General features: G+C 53.4%; 1 pseudogene; it reads right to left on the bottom strand.

Annotated features, from left to right (window-relative positions):
- Positions 1–214: 214 nt before the first annotated feature.
- On the bottom strand, positions 215–639 carry LOC111824787 (annotated as a pseudogene).
- Positions 640–8,002: the final 7,363 nt, after the last annotated feature.

The raw sequence follows: 8,002 nt of genomic DNA, 5'->3' as shown, positions 1-8,002 counted from the left end.
AGCTTTATTAACCTGTTTCAAACTTTATTCCCAGGATTCTTCAGCTTAATTAGCTGCAAAGAATGATTTATGTATAAGCAAAAACTGAAAAGAGTGGCGTTGGGCTAAAAAATATGATCAGATCCATAAATAAAGTTTGAAAAAGCAGTCACAATATAAAATAGCAGCTCCCAGAAGCTTCTCCAAGTTTCTCTTCTTCAGAAGTTGACTCAGTTCAGTTTGCTTTATTCTTGGAAGCCTCATCAAATCCTCCACGAGATCTGCAACTTCGTCATCATCATCCTCTCCACCCACAGACTGGGCAGAGCTTCAGCCAGTCTCCTTAACCGTCAGACTGCCTGCTGAGCTGGTTTAAGACGCGGGGTAGCACTGCTGTCGGCTGCCCTGTCTCAGCACGGCCTATCATGGTGAAAGTGTTCACTGCCAGCAATGCCTGAGCTTTAGGGTTGTTAAAGTGGATCACTGTTCCTTGGTTTGTGAGCGTATTTGCCTCTTTAATACCAGAGGTACTGTTTACCCCTGACTTCTTTAAGGAGAACTGAAGTTGCTTACCATCTGCTGTACCTGTTCTGCAAACCCCCTTCTTTCTACGAGCAGTTCCTTTCCCACCCATGCGCACCCAGCCCCCCAGCAGGGACCCTCACCCCATGAGGGTGTGGCCATCCTGGGTGAGCGGCTGATGGCTGTTTGCAGGCTGGCCACAGCCCCCAGCCACCCAAGCTCCCAGTGGAGGCTGGCTGGAAGCAGGTATCTGGGATTTATTTTTCTTCTATAATTGAAACTTTATTGCCTTTTGCGGAGGCCGCAGCCAGTCAGGGCAGGCGGGAAGCTTGGCTTCCTCCATCGCCAGGGCAACCAAGCCTCCTGCTTGCTCCAGCTCTGTGGCTGCCAGCCGCCATCTTGGTTGGGTTAATTTGCATATAGTCGCTCTGATTGGCTGGTGGGCATGGCTTGGGTGTAGCAAAGGTACAGTCAATTAGCATCTTTGTCTTTTATTAGGGTACTAGAGGCCCGGTGCACAAAAATTTGTGCACTGGCGGGGGAGGGGGAATGGGAGGGGGTGTCCCTCAGCCCCACTTATGCACTCTCACAGTCTGGGACCCCTCAGGAGATAACCACCTGCTGGCTTAGGCCCGCTCTCTGGGTGGCAGATGGCAGGCCCAATCCCTCAGTGCCTGCACGCCCTCCCCAAGTTGCGCACACAGCAGGACCGATCTGGGGGTTGGGGCGCCACCCTGGGTCGGGTCACACATGGGACACCCGGGCGGGCCGGCGGATTACTGCTGCCCCACCTGGCCACCCCAGGTCGGGTCGCACACAGATGCCCGCCACTCTGAGTTGCAGATAGCAGGCCCAGATGGCGGCAGGGCAGGCAGGATGGCGCTGTCCCGCCCCACTGCCCCGGGTTGCAAATAGCAGGACCAGATGGTGGCGGGGCAGGCGGGATGGCGCTGTCCCATCCTGCCTGCAGTATGCAAATTAGCTGCCACCTTTGTTGGCAGTTAATTTGCATATCGTGCTGATTAGCCAATGGGAGGCGTAGCGAAGGTACAGTCAATTACCATGTTTGTCTATTATTAGATAGGATATAACAACTCTATGAGATTTCAAAGCCAATTATTATTACCCAAGGCATTTTCCTGACAAATTTCATAACAGGGATAACATGACCTTGACCACTTTTAGGGGGCTGGAGAAAGGAAGGGAGAGAAGGGAGATATCAGGCCCCCCACAGTTTGTTCCCAGGACCACAGCAACTCCCTGGCCTCCAGCGGCTTTCATGTGAAGGTACTTTTTTTCTCTACAAAGTGGGAGTGGCCTCTGCTGCTGCTTCTGTAGCTGCTGGAGGACACTTCTGCAGCTCCACCCTTGCAGGAGAAAGACTTGAGGGTTTAGATGGTTTGTTTCCCATATTTGTCTTTCTGAGTAGAATCCTTATGATGTACCAAAGTGAAATCTTGCATATAAGAAGGGATCTTATCCTATTTCAAAACAGAAACAAAAGCAACCTCTAATGTAAATAGATGAGTGCTCTCAAAAGGAGGAACTGGGACATTAGCCTTACAATCTTATCTCCCACACACCCAGTACAGCAGATGACCTGCGGTCCGAGTGGCCCAGAGCCCACACAGCAGAGACAGAGGATTCCCTGACTTCATAAAACGGCAAAGAGCAAACTAAGTCCCCAAAAGATAAGGAAGCAACCAAAGTTACATTATAGACAGACAAGAACTCTCACTAGCTAAGCATTTCAGAGGGAGAGCAGGAGGGTCCCCGAGACAAAGAACTCTCGGCAGCTGCTGGGAAGTTCCTGCAATCCCTGCCACAGGTTCCGCCTGCCACACGCAGCTGGGGCCCCCAGCAAAGTGGGATATGCCCCATCTTTAAACAAATTAAACCAAGCAACAAAGAGACACAAAACAACACTCAACAGAGACTCTTATATACAGAATTTACAGGTGAGCACAGCCCACAGACAAGAGCTTTCTACCAATGCTCCTTGTCTGTCCAGTCACAGAAACCTCAGCGTGCCCTGTGTTAAAACAACAACCAAGAACCCCCACTGAAGCAGAGCAGTGTCTCTTGTGCCAGAGCGGAGCCTAGGCAAGGACTGCTGGAGGTCTCTTGTCACCCAGAGCTGATCAGGCTCGCCCAGAGGAGAGGCAGTAAGTGCTTCTCCTGTCATACAAAATGCTTGATTCAACTTAAGTGACAGTGTTGTGGCAGAATGCACGGGAAACGATCAGCCAGCACTCTGAGGGAGGGAAGTTTAACCTTTATTTCACAGATCTGCTGGTCCAGGGGAATTCCAATCCAAAGCCTGGACTGAACTCGAGGGGAGGCTCTGACCCATCTATGGCAGCCCCTGAGGGTCCCCGCAGGTCCCCCCAAGTCAGTCTTGGCAGGGCCCTGGGGGTAGGCTCTGCAGCTCTGCCCAAGTCAGTCACAGTGGGGAAGTAAGACTACAGTTTTAACCAGACACTGAACTAGGTTTCGAGCCCCCCCTCCCCATTTTCTTTTTCAAAAGGATGGGAACTGGGGGGCTGAGTGTGACTACACAAGAAAATTCCTGGCAGAGCTGCACATTTTTAAAAAGTCCCGATTTCAGCCCCAAGTGCCCCAGTCCAGGCAGCAAGTGGGATCCTCAGTGCTCTTGTGCTCTCACCAGAATCACCAGAAAATGAAACTGGACAACAAATGGGTCCGGGCTGCCTGTCACTACTTGAGCCAATTAAGCAGAAACAGGATAGAATCATGTATGAGCATTTATCCAATAATGCCCGGGGGGGGGGGGGAGATATCTCTAATACTATCAACAATAAAAAATAATAATCCTGCTGGCAGTATGGCAGAGAAGCAGGCCATCCATGCAAATCTGCTCTGATTCCTCCTCCTAGCCGGCTGATTACAGAGGGATAAGGAAGAAAGACTGCGTGCAGAGGGGAAGGGGAGGTAGGGGCTGCAGGGTCATGGTCCCTGTGTCTCTTTCCAGGATCTTGAAGTCCGATAACAAGGTAGTTAATTTTCAGTGGCGTTAAAAACAGCCCCACCCACTCCTGGGACTGGAGAACGGTCAGCATTCCTGAGGCACACGCCCCCGAGGGGCTCAGAGTCCAGGCACAGCAACCAAATCAAAGTGTCTCCTGTCCTTTGTTCTCAAAATGTGTTTTCTTTTCTGAGCAATGGACCCATCTGGGCCCACGGTGTCTCTTGTCTTCCTACAGCTCTGTCCTTCTTGCAGCACGGCCTCCCGGGTCTGGGGAAGCCCCCTCCCATAGTTAGGAAGGTGAACGGCCATCACACACTGGTCCTGTTCTTATGTGTGCCTGTGCCCTCCCCCCTCAGTCTGAAGCAAGTTACTCCACCTTCCTGAGCCTCAGTGTCCTCACATGTAAAATGAGGGCATTAACACGCCCACTCCTAGCGAAGCTGTGCGTATTCGACGAATGGACTACGGACGCCAAGCTCGGCTCAGCGTTGGTTGTGTATGGTTGCTGCTTCATCGTGTCACACTCTTATCGGTGATGTATCATCAGAAAAAAAGACAATTTTAAATAATAAATGCCTGCACATCTTTAATGAGATGTACATGTTACATGAGTACACACACATGTGCATGCGCACGGACAGTCTGCCAACGCTCACAAAGCCAGGTCACCCAGCCTCGTCTTCGGATTCCCTGAGGACTATCGATAAAGCTTTACTTCCCAGTAGGCTTCCTCGTCTCACACGCGACCCTCTAATGTCCCTGGAGACCAGCTCCCCTGCTGCTCTGAACGGCCTAGCTCTCTTCTCAGCCCTGAAGAAATTCCCCGGAGGTGTGGACAGTCTTGGAGTCCATGAGCCTGGAAAGGTGTTGGCTAAAGCCGCTGGGGATCAAGACCCAGGAGGCTGTAGAGTCACATCTAAGCTCTCCTGTCCCTTGTCCCAAACAAGGCCTCCGTCTGTTTCCCAGGCCCCAACATCCCCCCCCAACCTCCCTGTCCGAGGAAAGCCCGGGGGGAGCCTTGCTGGAGCTGGGGGCCTGGGGCCACCTCCCGCTCGCAGGTGGACGGATGGCCTTTGGACTTGAGGTGCAGAGAGCCATTCTGACTCCATGGCTTTGAGCCCCTGTGAGTTACATGCTTTGGAGAGAAGACGTCCTTATCCACGAAATGAGGGTAACACTCTCCCCATCTCCAAGGGCTGTCTGAGGATTCAGTGGGACAGCGTTTTCAGACCCTGTGTGGAGGCTGGCACACGGTCGCCCTGAAATAAATGGCAGTGACTGGGACTAGTTTTAGGTCACATGGAGCTTCACATGAAAGGAGGTCCCCCACCCCCCACCCCGGCTCCGAGCTGGGTGAGGCCAGGGGAACTCTGAGCAGGAATTGTTTCCAGGGGAAGCTTCCCTGGGACCACTGGACCCTCTCGGCTGCCAGGTGGTGAAAATGTTATGGAAAAAAAATAATAAAGGAATAGGGGCAGATGGCATGGTGGTGGTGGTACATGCAATTTAAATGTGGTTAGATAAAGTCTCAAAGAGGAGGCCATAGCTGTGTGAAGATATAAAGAAAACAAAAGAGTAACCCATTGGAGTAGCACCGAGTCTCTTTCAAGCAGAGGAAATAGCCGTGCAAAGGTCCTGAGGCAGGAATAGAGGCGGCATCTGAGGACCGGCCAGGAGGCAGGGGGGCTGGAGCTGGGGAAGCGAGGCAGAGTGTGCAAAGAGAGGCAGGTGGCATGGGCCCTAGGACATGGCCAAGACTTCATGAGATGTGGGTTCCTGGGAGGGTCATGGGTAGAGGAGACAGGACTGCCCTTGCATCTTAACAGGATCCCTCTGGCTACTGAGATGACAGGCTAGAGGGCCAGGCAGGCCCAGGAAGCCTAGGGGGAGACAATTTAATAACCAGGATGAGAAATGGTGCATTTGGATGGAAATTGGACCAGGCTGGGATCTTCTAAAAGAAGTGCTCATATTCAGAATCTATTTGCTGACAAAGTCGGAGCCAAGTGAATGTGGGGAGCAGGGCCAGGGGGACCCCGCTTTCCATCCCTGAGCTCCATGAGTCAGGGCCACTGTGTGTTTGGCCCCTATGAGCATGTCCCCTTCTGCCATCATGGTGGGGGCCCCAGGGGGCAGGTGGGGGAAGGACAGGGCTAGGCAGATCCTCCCAGGATTGGCCACAAGGGTGTTAAAGCTGGCAGAGGACAGGTCCTTGGACTTGGGGGGACAAGCTGTTGGTTGGCAAGGTCCTTAGCGGAGCAGGAGCCAGCACCCCCTGGCTGATACTGGCTGGTGAGCAGGGTAAACAGCGATTCAAAGGCTTCCCGCTGAGCAGGGCAGGGCAGGGCAGGGCCGCAGAGGCCTGCAGCTGCCTGAAGTCATCACCTCTCCCGCAGAGGCTGGAACTCAGGGGGTCGGGAAAGGCATGCGGGGGCAGGTGCTCAGTGTTATTTCAGCTGAAGGTGAGAGGGACGGGCACAGCACAGCACAGGGAGAGGCTGGGGAACTTACCCTGCTGGTGGGGGCGAGGGTGTGGGGTCGGGCTCTCCACGTGCCAAGGGGCCTGGGCTTCGGCTCTGGGGGAGGGGGGACAGGAAAGGGCATCCGCTGCCCGAGGGGCCAGTGTGGCATTTGTGCAAAAACTCCTTGGAGTGAGGTGGCCTTTCCGCGTGTCCAGGTCCCTGGGAAGCAAGTATTTGGGGAGGCGCCAATAGTGACTATTCATACATAATCTGGAAGGGGAGAGAACGAGAGGAAGGAGGAAAGGGAGTTAGAGACCAGAAAGTGGGAGGAAGGGTCAGACGGAGGTGAGACCAGCACTGGGCACTGTGCCTCTGCCTAGCCCTGCCCACCAACAGGGACTGAGCGTCTATTCGGAGGCAGGCTCTTGTCCAGCCACATGGGGCCCCCCTGCTTGGCCCCCAGCCTGGAACGTTCTCTCCTCCTGTCCGCATCTCAGGGATCCTACCAGACCTGAGGACAAGCTGAGCCTCCTCTCCCTGCCCTGGGGACATGCATCGCCACCAGGGACAGTCCCACCCCGGGGGGCCTGTGGCGGTGTCTGGAGACATTTTTAGGTCAAGACTCTGCATTGAGAGGGTGGAAATCAAGGACACTGCTGAGCATCTGCAAAGCCCTGATGTCCCCCCCTCACAGATGTTGGTGGTGTGGAGGCTCAGAGGCCCTGGTGCTGAGGGTGGTGATTGGTGGGCATGTCGGGTGGCAGCCTATCGGCATCACCCCTGCCTACTTACTGTTCAATATTTAAAAGCCAGGTGCTGTCTGCACCTTCTCACATACCGTGTCCCCTTTCCCTCTCTCTGCCGCCTGCAGGAAGACCTGGAAATAGCCCATTAGACAGGTGAGGGCACCAAGGGGATGCCCCTGGCCTTGTGGGATGCGAGGGCCTAGGAGGCAGAGGGGTGGCGGTCTCCCTGCAGTGAGTCAGGGCTGCGGCCGCTGGCGCTTTCCTCCACAGACTGATGGCAACTGGGATTGTTGCCTGTCTGTTCGGGACTGTCTCACTGAACAGTGACAGGAACCTGAGGGCAGAGACCAGTCTGGTTTACCCATCATGGTTGGGTCCCCATTACCTGGAGCAGCCAGCCACCTGTCGGGCCCTGAGGAACAGTCTGCAGGATAAATGAATTGAGGCAAAAACACCCCCAGGGGATCCCCAGAGTCACATCCATGTAACAACCTCTCCCCTTGAGTTTGGGAAGAACCCGTGATTGCTTCTTGCCAACAGAATGTGACCAAAGATGAGGTGTGTCTCTCCCTGACTAGGTTATCTTATATAGGCCTCCATCTGAGCAGACTGGAGACTCCTGCTGGCCTTGGAGAAGCAGCCACCTTGTGAATGGTCTATATATATAGAGTTGGTCGGTGGCAAGAAACTATGGGTGCTGACAACCAGTAGGCAGTGGAGCGCAGTCCTCCAACAGCAAGGAGAGGAACGCTGCTGCCAACCATGACAACGAGCTTGGAAGCAGACAGGAGCTCAGTCAAGCTTCCGCGTGAGAAGGCAGTCCAGCTGGCCCGCGACTGCAGGTTTTTGAGACCCTGTGTAAGACCCAGCTTAGCCATGCCCACTCTCCTGATCCGTGGAAACTGTGGGGTAGTCAATGTGTTGTAAGCCACTAAGTTTGTGATAACATGTCATACAGCAATAGAACATGAATACAATTATAATGAGAAATAATGGATATAAATGTTACATGTACATACCAGCAGACCTTCACTGGATGGTATCATTGTTATTATATTAGTTTACTCATCCATCCATCCATCCATCCATCCATCCACCTATCCACCCATCAATCCACCCATCCATTCACCCATCTACCCATCCACTCATCCTTCCTTCCTTCCTTCCTTCCTTCCTTCCTTCCTTCCTTCCTTCCTTCCTTCCTTCCACCCATCCATTCACGCCTCCTACCATCTACCCACCCATCTATCTATCCATCCATCCATCCACCCATCCATAAACACACCTATCCATCCGTCCATTCA

This window comes from Myotis lucifugus, unplaced genomic scaffold (assembly GCF_000147115.1).
Source record: "Myotis lucifugus unplaced genomic scaffold, Myoluc2.0 scaffold_7047, whole genome shotgun sequence".
Classification (NCBI taxonomy): domain Eukaryota; kingdom Metazoa; phylum Chordata; class Mammalia; order Chiroptera; family Vespertilionidae; genus Myotis; species Myotis lucifugus.
The sequence above is the reverse complement of the archived record's forward strand: the minus strand, read 5'-3'. Positions and strand labels throughout refer to the sequence as shown.